General features: G+C 42.9%; 1 non-coding gene across 1 annotated transcript; it reads right to left on the reverse strand.

Annotated features, from left to right (window-relative positions):
* Positions 1–9,869: 9,869 nt before the first annotated feature.
* On the reverse strand, positions 9,870–9,991 carry LOC111553325. The gene has a single exon (XR_002734899.1). It is a non-coding gene; the product is annotated as a small nucleolar RNA SNORA26 (small nucleolar RNA).
* Between the last annotated feature and the right edge of the window lie 1,255 nt (positions 9,992–11,246).

Here is an 11,246-nt window from a genome sequence, read left to right on the forward strand (position 1 = left end):
GGTGTGGCCAGTAGGTTTTAAAGCACAGCAGCTGGTGCCCTCAGCGCCCTGCAGTGAGAAGTTTGCAGAGGCACATTCTTGTGACTGAGACACCAATTTTTTTTTTCTTTTTGAGACAGAATCTTGCTCTGTCGCCAAGGCTGGAGTGCAGTGGCATGATCTCAGCTCACTGCAACCTCTGCCTCCTGGGTTCAAGCAATTCTTGTGCTTCAGCCTCCCAAGTAGCTAGGACTACAGACGTGCACCACCATGTCCCACTGATTTTTGTATTTTTAGTAGAGATGGGGTTTCTGCATGTTGACCAGGCTGGTCTTGAACTGCTAACCTTAGGTGATCTACCTGCCTCGACCTCCCAAAGGGCTGGGAATACAGGCGTGAGCTACTGAGCCTGGCCGAAACACCAATATTTATTCTCCTCTCTTTCTTTTTTTTTTTCTTTAAATAACAGAGGCCTGATTTATTTGGGGTGGCAAAGACCTGATACTGAACAAAAAGATCCTAACCTTCTTTGCAACTGGGTGTGGGCCTGTATCTAAGTTCTGATCAATGCAATATAAACCGGAAGTATCACGAGGACCTTCTAGATATACTCCGTACGGGGATCTGGCCTGCCTGGGTGGTGAATCCCTTCTTCTCTTCTCTTTACCCAGGGCTGTAGACAAAACAGCTGCAGCCTCAGTTGCCGTTTTGTGTCAAGAGGTGATGTGTTACTGATGAAAGGGCAGACTAATAGCAAGAGTCTTTCCTCCCAGACCTCATACCCGCTCTGGATTGCTTACCTCTAGACTTTAACCTGAGAGAAAAATAAACCCCCTTGTTTAAGCCATTGTTATTTTGTTTTTGTTGTAAGCAGGTAATTCTAATCCTCAGTTGGTACGGTATCTATTCTTCACAACAGCGCTGCCAGGCAGGCACATTTATGCCCATTTTATAGGAAAGTGAAGCTTGGAATGATTAAGTGTTAGAACCTAGATTAGAACCCAGGATAGCACGTAGGATACTTTTAGCTGTGAATGACTGGACAGAGTTTCTCAGTCTTCTCTGAAGATAGTAATTGCCTGGGGAGCTTGCTAAATATATATAACAGACTGCTGGCCTTCCCCATGGACATGCTCACTTAGTAGATCCAGGTTAAGGCCTTGGGAAGCTACTTTATCTCAAACAAGCAGGCCAGGCTGTCTTTATCCTCAGGAAGCCCGTGTGAATTCTAAGGTGGATGAAGACCAAGGGCAGGCAGCTCACACAGTAAGGAGGTAGATACTTTGCCTTAGAAGACTTCCGTGAGCATAGGAATCATTTGCAGAGCTTGATAGTATCATTTGTGGAGATTTCAGATTCTGGGCTCCAGTTTTTATTTTAAAAAAGTCAGTAGATCTTTCATGGAACCTGGGCTTTTGGATTTTTGAAAAGCTCCCCATGTGAGCCTATTGCGTGTGATTCATAGAGTCCAGCTTGTGGGACTCTGGCTTAATAGGAGCACAGGCATTGGAGTGTGATGAACTGGGGTTTGAATCCCATTGCTGCATTTATTTGCTGGATGACCTGTAGCAGGCTAATTAAGACTTCTGTGTCTCAGGTTTTACCATTTTCGAATTGAAGAAAAAAGTATAAGGCTTACCTCGCAGAGTTGTTGTAAGGATTAAATGAGATAATTTATGCAAAGCTCTTAGCTTTGCATAAATATGTTCTCAATAAATGGTGGCTATTGTTATTATCATACCCCATGCACACATCTTGCAAACAGTGTGGGCACAGAGTTCTATTACTATGGATAATTTATACAAATCTTAAGGGAACCACGATTCAGTGAAGGCTGGTACAGGAAGCTGGGACTCCCCTTTCTCTCCCCAGCGACCTCTGGCCCTGAGAGTGAGTGACCTGCCTGTGCACACAGAGGTTGAGTAAAGATGTTACAGGTTACACTCTTATGTCCCCTAGCAGCCACCTTCTACTCTCCTTTTTTTCTCTCTTCTTTCCCAACCAGTCTGTCCAAGAATTACCGTCTACACTCAGTGGCTCAATTTTCTCACTTCCCATCCCCTTCTCCATCCACTGCAGTCTGAATTCTGCTGTCCCTGCTTTACTGAAGTGACTCCATGAGGCTGCCAGTGGCTTCCATGTTGCCAAATCCATGGGTTCTTTTAAAGTCCTCATCTCATTTGAGTCCTCTGCAACTTTTGCTGTTGCTGTCTGCTTATTTCTTCTTGGAACGTTTCTCTCTTGGCTTCTAGGACTTCACTGCTCTGTTTCTCCTTTTAAATCTGTGACCACTATTTTCGCTTTTGTGGAACCTCTACCTCATCCATGTCTTATACGGCTCTGTTCTGTATCATTTCGATCCTTCATTTGCTCCTAGTTCCTTTTTACTGTTCCTCTTTTTCTCTGACCAGAGCCCACTATCACTGAACTCTTCAAAGTTCCAGGTATTAATAAATTTTCTGCCTTCTTAGGATATCCTGGTCTAATGTGACCTTTTCCTTCTTTCCTCCACGGGGCAGCTTAAGACAGGCCTAAGCAGTGTGCTCCAAAGTCTCCTTCACAGGTGTTCCTAGGAAGCTCAGCAGCACCCATTAAAACAGAACCTAGATTTCCTATAGATTAGGCCCTGGGATGACCCTGAGGTACCCTTGTTTCCAGTTATACTTCTGGAGGAGAGAGAGTCAACCCATCCATCCCCTTAGCTCAGGCCCTAAGGCCTTGTGTGTAGGTCATTGTTCTGTTGACACCCAGTGCCTTTCAGAGTAGTTGGGCCCATTCCTGACACTGACTTGTTAGACTTTGGGCCTTGCTTTTACCTTTGTGGTTTTGGCTTTCTCATCAATGAAATGTGACAATTGGATGACTCAATTTCATGTTGAATAACCTATTATTTTTGATTTAGAAGTGACTCTGAGGTCACTTCTAACTCTCTGAAATGGCACCATCATAACCAGCTTTTTCATCAATTGCACAACCTCGATACCACTCCTAGGACTCTGCTATGGAAATCCTCTCCCAAGTGCATGAAGATGTGTGCATACGAGAATGTTCACTTGTGTGAACCCAATTGCTCATCAAGAGGGGACTGATTAAAGAACTTATGAAAGTATATGCTCTGGGGCTGTGCTTCTCAAAATAGACAGTCTGTTGTTTGTTGCTGGTCTACTAGGAGATAAGGAACTTGAGCCAGAATGTAAATCGTGACTTTATCAAGAGAGTCTTTCTGACAAAAAAAAAAAAAAAAAAAAAAAAATATATATATATATATATCTATCTATAGTTGACCCTTGAACAACATGGGTTTGAACTGCATAAGTCCGTTTATGTGTGGATTTTTTTCAATAAAAATTAGACCAAATATGCCTGCCTGTCTTACCTCCCTTTCCCCTTCTCCACCTCTTCCACCTCAGAGGCAGCAAGACCAAAGTTTTCTTTTCCTCCTCCTCCTCCTCCTCCTCAGCCTATTCATTGTGAAGATGGTGAAGATATAGACTTTTATGACAGTCCACTTCCAATTAACGAATTGCAAATACGTTTTCCTTATTTTATTAATATTTTATTTTCTCTAGCTTACCTTATTGTAATAATACAGCATATAATACATATAACATAGAAAATATGTGTCAATCCACTGTTTATGTTGACTGGTAGGTTTCCAGTTAACAGTAGGATATTAATAGTTATGTCTTGGGGATAGTCAAAAGTTATGGGTGGATTTTAGATTGCCTAGGGGTCATTGCCCCTAACCCCTGTGTTGTTCAATGGTCATGGGTATATATCAGCAGAAATAAACAGTGCACTTAGAGACATAGTTGATTTGCATTCTGGTGCAAGCTCCTCCCTTATCTTTTCTCAAGCAGTAGCAAACAGTTTCTGCAGTGGTAAACAGACCAAACTTTGAGTAGCATTGCTACAGTGTAACAAAAATGAGCTACAGATGTAGAGCAAACAATGCCTAAGATACATTGTTTGTTTGTCTCACTCTGTCCTCCAGTCTGGAGTTCTGGATCATAGCTCACTGCAGCTTCGAACTCCCTGGCTCAAGTGATCCTCCCATCTCAGCTTCCTGAGTAGCTGGGACTACAGGAGCATACCAGCATACCGGGCAAATTTCTCGGCCTTGCAAAGTGTTGGGATTACAGGTGTGAGCCACAGTACCTGGCCAAAATACGTTGTTAAAAGAAAAAACTATGCTACAGAACAGTATGGTGTTTTCAAAAGCAATGCTGTAGACAAAAAGGGATATATAGGCACAGAGATCTGCTGGTAGATGCATGAAACATTTCTGGAATAAGTCCTAAGAAATAAACGTGGTTACCTCTGGCGAGTGCAGCTGGGAGTCTGGGGTGAGAGACCTCTTTCTTTGTTGTATATCTAATCTGCTGTGCAGTAGGTACTCCCCAGTCTGCTGTGCAGTAGGTACTCCCCGGTACAGCATAGTGGCTTTGAATCCGTCATCCTGATTGGTCTGTGCCCTAGTTGCAACAGTCATTAAATATTTTGAATGTCAGTCCTTTTACTGTTTGAACAACAACAACAAAATACACAAAAAACAAAAAATACTACATGCATGCATCTCTCTCCTTCCTTCCTTCCTTCCTTCCTTCCTTCCTTCCTTCCTTCCTTCCTTCCTTCCTTCCTTCTTTCTTTCTTTCTTTCTTTCTTTCTTTCTTTCTTTCTTTCTTTCGGGACAGAGTTTTGCTCTTGTTGCCCAGGCTGGAGTATAATGGCACCATTTCGGCTCACTGCAACCTCTGCCTCCCGGGTTCAAGCCATTCTCCTGCCTCAGCCTCCTGAGCAGCTGGGATTACAAGTGCCCGCCACCGCGCCCTGGTAATTTTTTGTATTTTTAGTAGAGCCGGGGTTTCACCATGTTGTTCAGGCTGTTCTTGAACTCCTGACCTCAGGTGATACACCTGCCTCGGCCTCCCAAAGTGCTGGGATTACAGGCGTGAGCCACCATGCCCAGTCATCACTTTTGTATTTAAAAATAAACTAGTGGCTGGGCGCGGTGGCTCACACCTGTAATCCCAGCATTTTGGGAGGCCAAGGTGGGCAGATCATGAGGTCAGGAGTTTCAGACCAGCCTGCCAACATGGTGAAACCCCGTATCTACTAAAAATACAAAAAAATTAGCTGAGTGTGGTGGCGTACACTGTAATCCCAGCTACTCAGGAGGCTGAGGCAGGAGAATCGCTTGAACCTGGGAGGCAGAGGTTGCAGTGAACTGAGATCGCACCATTGCACTCCAGCCTGGGCGACCGAGTGAGACTCCATCTCAAAAAATAAAATTAAAAAAAAAAAATAAAAAAATAAATAAATAAATAATTAAAAACTATCTATAGAGAGAACACTAATCTCCTGGAGTCCCCATTTGTTGAATAACAAGCCTCCTCGTTTCATTTTTTTACAGACATTTCTTCCCTCTGTTCTCTCCACTGGGTCTAGGCACAAGCGTTTGCTCTTTGTCAGTGCTTTGGCGTTTTTCTCCTGCAGATATATTCACAAGAAGTCATCTTGGTTCACAGCATAGTGATGAAGAGGGCTCAGGGTCCAGAGGGCTGATTATGGTTCTAATTTGCAATTATACAGTGATTTTTCACACTGCTCATGAATCCTGACTTCCTCCCTGTTTGGGTTGGAGAGTTAGAGCGATCTGATTTGACTGAAGTAGTATAGGCTGTGATTATCATAAGAATTTGGCATAGTAAATTGAATTGGGAAGTATTGGGCAACAGATGTAAATTATTTCCTTTCATTTGTCACTCCTACACAACTGTATATTTACTGTTTGTGGCTGGCCCAGCATAGAAAAGTGAAATGACTTATCCTAATGCCTTTGAAATGGGAATTGTTGAGACACCTGAGTGGCCTCTTCAAATTCAAGATGCAAACAGATTGTGCTGCTGTTTGGAGGGAGCATGGAGCTGAAACAATATCCCTGGAGTCTAGTATTTATTTATTTATTTTTCTTTTTTAATTCTAGTGCTCTAGGCCCACCTACTGTGGTGCTGGATGGATGTTTTAAATATTTGCATACACAAATTTTTTTAAACTCGTAATTCTGTGTCATAAAAAAGTTGGGCCAGGGGCAGTGGCTCATGCCTAAAATCCCAGCACTTTGGGAGGCCGAGGTGGGCAGATCACCAGAGGTCAGGAGTTTGAGACCAGCCTGGTCTACTTGGTGAAACCCTGTCTCTACTGAAAATACAGAAAAAAAAAAAAAAAAAAAAAAAAATAGCTGGGCGTGGTGACGGGTGCCTGTTATCCCAGCTGCTGTGGAGGCTGAGGCAGGAGAATTGCTTGAACCCGGGAGGTGGAGGATGCAGTGAGCTGAGATCGTGCCGCTGCACTTCAGCCTGGACAAAAAAAAAAAATGAAAAAGTTGGCTTGTCTTTGTCCTGGGTTCTTAGAAGGTAGATAACCTGTAAATAATTGGAATTTTCTGAATGAGAGGAGTGTCTCTGTTTTGCATGGTGGACCTCGATAGTTTAAGCTAATGAGATGACTCAGGATGGGAGCAGGCCACACTAGGAAGAACCATGGTGTGATTAGAGGAATGGGGCTTTTAGCCATGTGATATCACTCCTCAGAGGAGGAGAAGCAGGTGGGGCATAGCCAATGATTCAATCGATCACGCCTACAAAGTAAGACCCCAGTAAAAGCTCTGGACACTAACTTAGGTGAGCTTCCTTGATTGGCAATACCTTGTGTATTGTCACATATTATATGCGGGGAGGGCAATGAGCCCTGACTCCACTAGGAGAAGACAGTGGAAGTTTTGCATCTGGAACCCTCTCAGACCTTGGCCTATGTATTCTCCTTATGGCTGGTTCTGATTCATATCCTCATGCTATAATAAAACTATAATTGTAAGGACAGAACTTTCCTGAGTTCTGTGAGTGATTCTAGTGAATTATCAAACTTGAGGGGGTAACGAGAACTCCCGAGTTTGTAGCCAGTTGGTCAGATGTGAGAGTGGCCTGGGGACCCCCAAACTTGCAGCTGGTGTCTGACGTGAGGGCAGTCTTGTGTCTTGTGGAAGATTATACCCATAGCTTATGAAGTTTGGCCTAACTCTGGATAGTTGGTCTTAGAAGTCATTGCAATTTCTTTAACTTTTTATTTTGAAAAACTTAAAACTTAAAGAAAATTTATAAGAGTAGTACAATGAATACCCATATATTTTTCACTTAGAGTCTCCAATTTGTTAATACATTCCCATATTTGTATCATTTCTATCTGTATGTACTTTTTTTTTCCCTGAACCAGTTGAAAGTTGCAAACATGTCATCCCCAAACACTTCAGTACACACCTCCTGAGAACCAGGACATTCTCCTACATAACTCCAATAGCATGATCACCCCCAAGAGATTTAGCATTGATACAATAATATTATCTAATATACCATGTTTCAATTTTCCCTATTGTCCTTAAAACAACCCTTATAATTTTTTCCTTTCAATGTAGGAGGATCCAATCAAGGGTCATGTATTCCTTTGGTTGTTATGTCTCCTTGGTTTCCTTAAATCAAGATTCCAGAACTCTCTCCTTGTTTCTTTTGTTTTTGAGACGGAGTCTCACTGTGTTGCCCAGACAGTAGTGCAGTGGCACAATCTTGGCTCATTGCAACCTCCACCTCCCGGGTTCAAGCAATTCTCCTGCCTCAGCCTGCCCAGTAGCTGGGATTACAGGCGCCTGCCACTGTGCTTAGCTAGTTTTGGTATTTTTAGTAGAGACGGGGTTTCACCATGTTGGCCAGGCTGGTCTGGAACTCCTGACCTTTCAGGTGATCCACCCTCCTCGGCCTCCCAAAGTGCTAGGATTACAGGCATGAGCCATTGCCCCTGGCCTGTCTCCTTGTTTTTTATTTTAATTTAATTTCATTTTGTCTTTAATGAAATGGACACTTTTGAAAGCGCCACACTACTTGACTTGTATATTGCTCCGTAATCTCAATTTGTCTGATCGTTTTCTGATAATTAGATTCAGATTGTACATCCTTAGCAAGAATACAAACTATGTAGATGATGTGTTAATGAAAAATTTGGACTGGTGTGATGTCACCAAGATGGCAGAGTAGAAGGTCCCTTGGCATCACTCCTCTCAGAAAAACACAACTAGAAACTATTCAAGACCAGAATACCACCCTGAGTTCACCAACACACCAGCACTTGGAGGAGAAGCAGAGAAAACCCTGGACCCACAGAACTGAGAGAATCTGTGACCCGTAAGGGAAGTCATCATTTCAGACTGTGCTGTCCCCTCCCCTCACCAGGCAGAATGCTATGAACAGAGAATTCACCCCAATCCATTGTTTCAGGAGTTAGAGGAGGGAATTAGGGGTGGACATTTGATGTCCCCATGGTCTGGGAATCTTCAAGGGAAGCCCACTCTGTCCCGTGGGAACCACTGGGAGTGCTGGGAGGGCTGAACCACCTGGGATGACTTAGAGACAAACAGCAGGATGTTGATTGCAGTATTGGCACTTGGATCTTGGTGGCTACTCTGTGCTCTGATTGGTGGGGATGCCATGTTGAAGAGACTGGCTGGAGTCATAGTGCTGCATGGGGCACACTCCGTGGAAAGGCCCAAATGCCTGGCTGGATTTTCCACAATGCCCAGGTACTTGCAGAAAGCATTTCCTTGGCCCAGAAACAACTAAAAGGTTAGGATTAAGTTCCAGTACCTGCTTAAGTCTTTCCCATATGGCAGGGTGGCCATATAGTTCTGGGGCAACATTTAGCCTCCTGTGCTTACTGTAAGTTTTCCCTAGACCAAGAAACAATGACAAAGCAACAATTTAGCTCCAGTGCAGTGTTTTCGTTCTGGTGCCCATTGTAAGTCCTCCCCAAAATGGGGAGAAACAACAGGCCAGTGTTTAAATTCCAGTACTAAGTAGTAAAGGTCTAACACAAGCAAAGAACACCTGCAAAAACTGGAAGAGGTGCCTGTTTCCTCAGATAGGCAAACATCAGTGTAAAGATGCAAAGATTGTGAAAACTCAGGGAGATATGACGTCACCAAAACAACACCAACAACAGCAAAGTTCTAACAACAGGCCCAGAAGAATTGAAAATCTATGAAATATGAGACAGAGAATTCAGAATCCTCTTAAACAAGTTAAGTGAATCACAAGAAAATACAAATAGAAAATTAAATAAAACTTGGAAAACAGGGTGGGTGTGGTGGCTCACACCTGTAATCCCAGCACTTTGGGAGGCCAAGGCAGGCAGATCACAAGGTCAGGAGTTCAAGACCATCCTGGCCAACATGGCAAAACCCTGTCTCTACTAAAAATACAAAAATTAGCCAGGCGTGGTGGTGTACACCTGTAATCCCAGTTACTTGGGAGACTGAGGCAAGAGAATTGCTTGAACCCAGGAGGCGGAGGTTGCAGTGAGCTGAGATCACACCACTGCACTCCAGCCTAGACAACAGAGTGAGACTCCATCTCAAAAAAAAAAAAAAAAAAAAAAAAAAAAAGTGGAAAATAATCGAGGAACAAAATTAGAAATTTGACAAAGAAATAGGAATAATTAAACAAAATCAGATAGAAATTCTAGGAATAGAGACTAGAATAATGGAACTGAAAAACTCATTACATAGCTTCAACAGCAGACTTGATCAAACAGAGGAAAGAATTAGCAAGCTTGAAAACAAAAGATATGAAATTATCCACTCAGAGGGTAAAAAGAAAGGTTTGGACTGGAAAAGAGAAATAGTACATCAGCAGTGAGGTGCAAATATATCACACACGGCACACAGAAGAACTGCATGGGCCAAGGGCCACAACTTGTGGTGGAGACAGTTTTACAGAGGAGGAATTTTGGAGCTGCCTGAGGCTCATTTTGCATTCTCCTCTTCTTTTTCTTTTTCTTTTTTTTTCAGCTGTAACTCCAGACATGATCCAAAGAGGAATTTTGCAATATCGTCTCTGGGTTTTATGGAAACTTACTTTACCTTTCTGTTTTAAGCTCTTAAGGCACTGTGTCAGCCTTAAAAGGGCACGGGAAAAGGCTTCTCGCTTTTCTGACACCATCTAATCGTAGCTCAATCCAAGGCTAAGAAGGTTCTCACACGTCCATCTCTAGCCCAGCCTGCTTTCCTAAACATAGTCCTGATACTCAGCTACTTACTTTCATCTCAAAGGTGGTCTCAAAGGTCCCTCATGCTAACATGTTCAACACTGAACTCTTGAGTCTCTACACCAATGCCCTCCCCCAGCATGAGTACATCTCCATGAGTGACACCACCACCCACTCATTTATGTGAGCTAGAAACTTGGACATATCCTTGATGCCAGCTTCCTTTCCCCCTCCTCCTGTAGCCAGTCCATCACCAAGTCCCACTGTTTTGATCACCTAAATAATTATCAAATCCATTCATTCTCTCCATCTACTCTACTACCAGCTTAGTCCAAGCCACGATTCTACTACACCCTCCTAATGGATCTCTTGGCTTCCACACAGACTCCCTTCTGAATCTCATCTCCATACAACAATCAAAATATCTCTTAAGAGTATAAATCTGATTACTGTCCCCTTACTTAGTATCCTTTAATGGATTCTTACTGTTCTTTCAAAAAAGAAAAAAATATTTCCCAAGGCTCCTGGCCACTGTCTATAGCATTCGAGTATACCATTCTTCCTCTTGCTCTCTGCACTGCTGCTACACTGTCTTTGTTTCTTAAACCCCAAACAATTCCTCTCCCTTCCTTCTTCCCAAGACACACACACACACACACACACACACACACACACATTCTCTTCACGTGTGTTCTTCATGTCTTTGCTCATTAGTCCTTTTGCTCATGGACGCCCCCTCTTATACACCCTTAGAATACTCTAGTTTTTACTCTGAGCCCTTATTACAAATTATATTTCTATAGTTGTTCAACATTTCATTCAGATCTGCCTCTCCTACTTCCAAGCTCCAAAGGACAATGATCACATCTCTCTTCTTCCTCTGGGTAGCCTTACCACATAGCACAGTGCCTGGCACTGAGTAAACTGTCAATAAATATTTGGGGGTGCATGAATAATCTCTAGGAAGCCCAATGAGAATTCCAAAGGGCATGTGCACCCATGCAAACATTAAGGAATTTATTCCATACTCTCTTATAATCTTGGTAAGTTTGATAAAATATCATCTATTTTATCAGCTCAGTCTGACATCAAAAGTCCATGGGGGAAATTTTTATTTCTAAGCACTTCCTGTATTTAAACCTTTGAAAAGGAAGAATGACTAGCATTTCTCCCATATT

The sequence above is a fragment of the Piliocolobus tephrosceles genome, chromosome 20 (genome assembly GCF_002776525.5).
Source record: "Piliocolobus tephrosceles isolate RC106 chromosome 20, ASM277652v3, whole genome shotgun sequence".
In the NCBI taxonomy this organism is placed as follows: Eukaryota; Metazoa; Chordata; class Mammalia; order Primates; family Cercopithecidae; genus Piliocolobus; species Piliocolobus tephrosceles.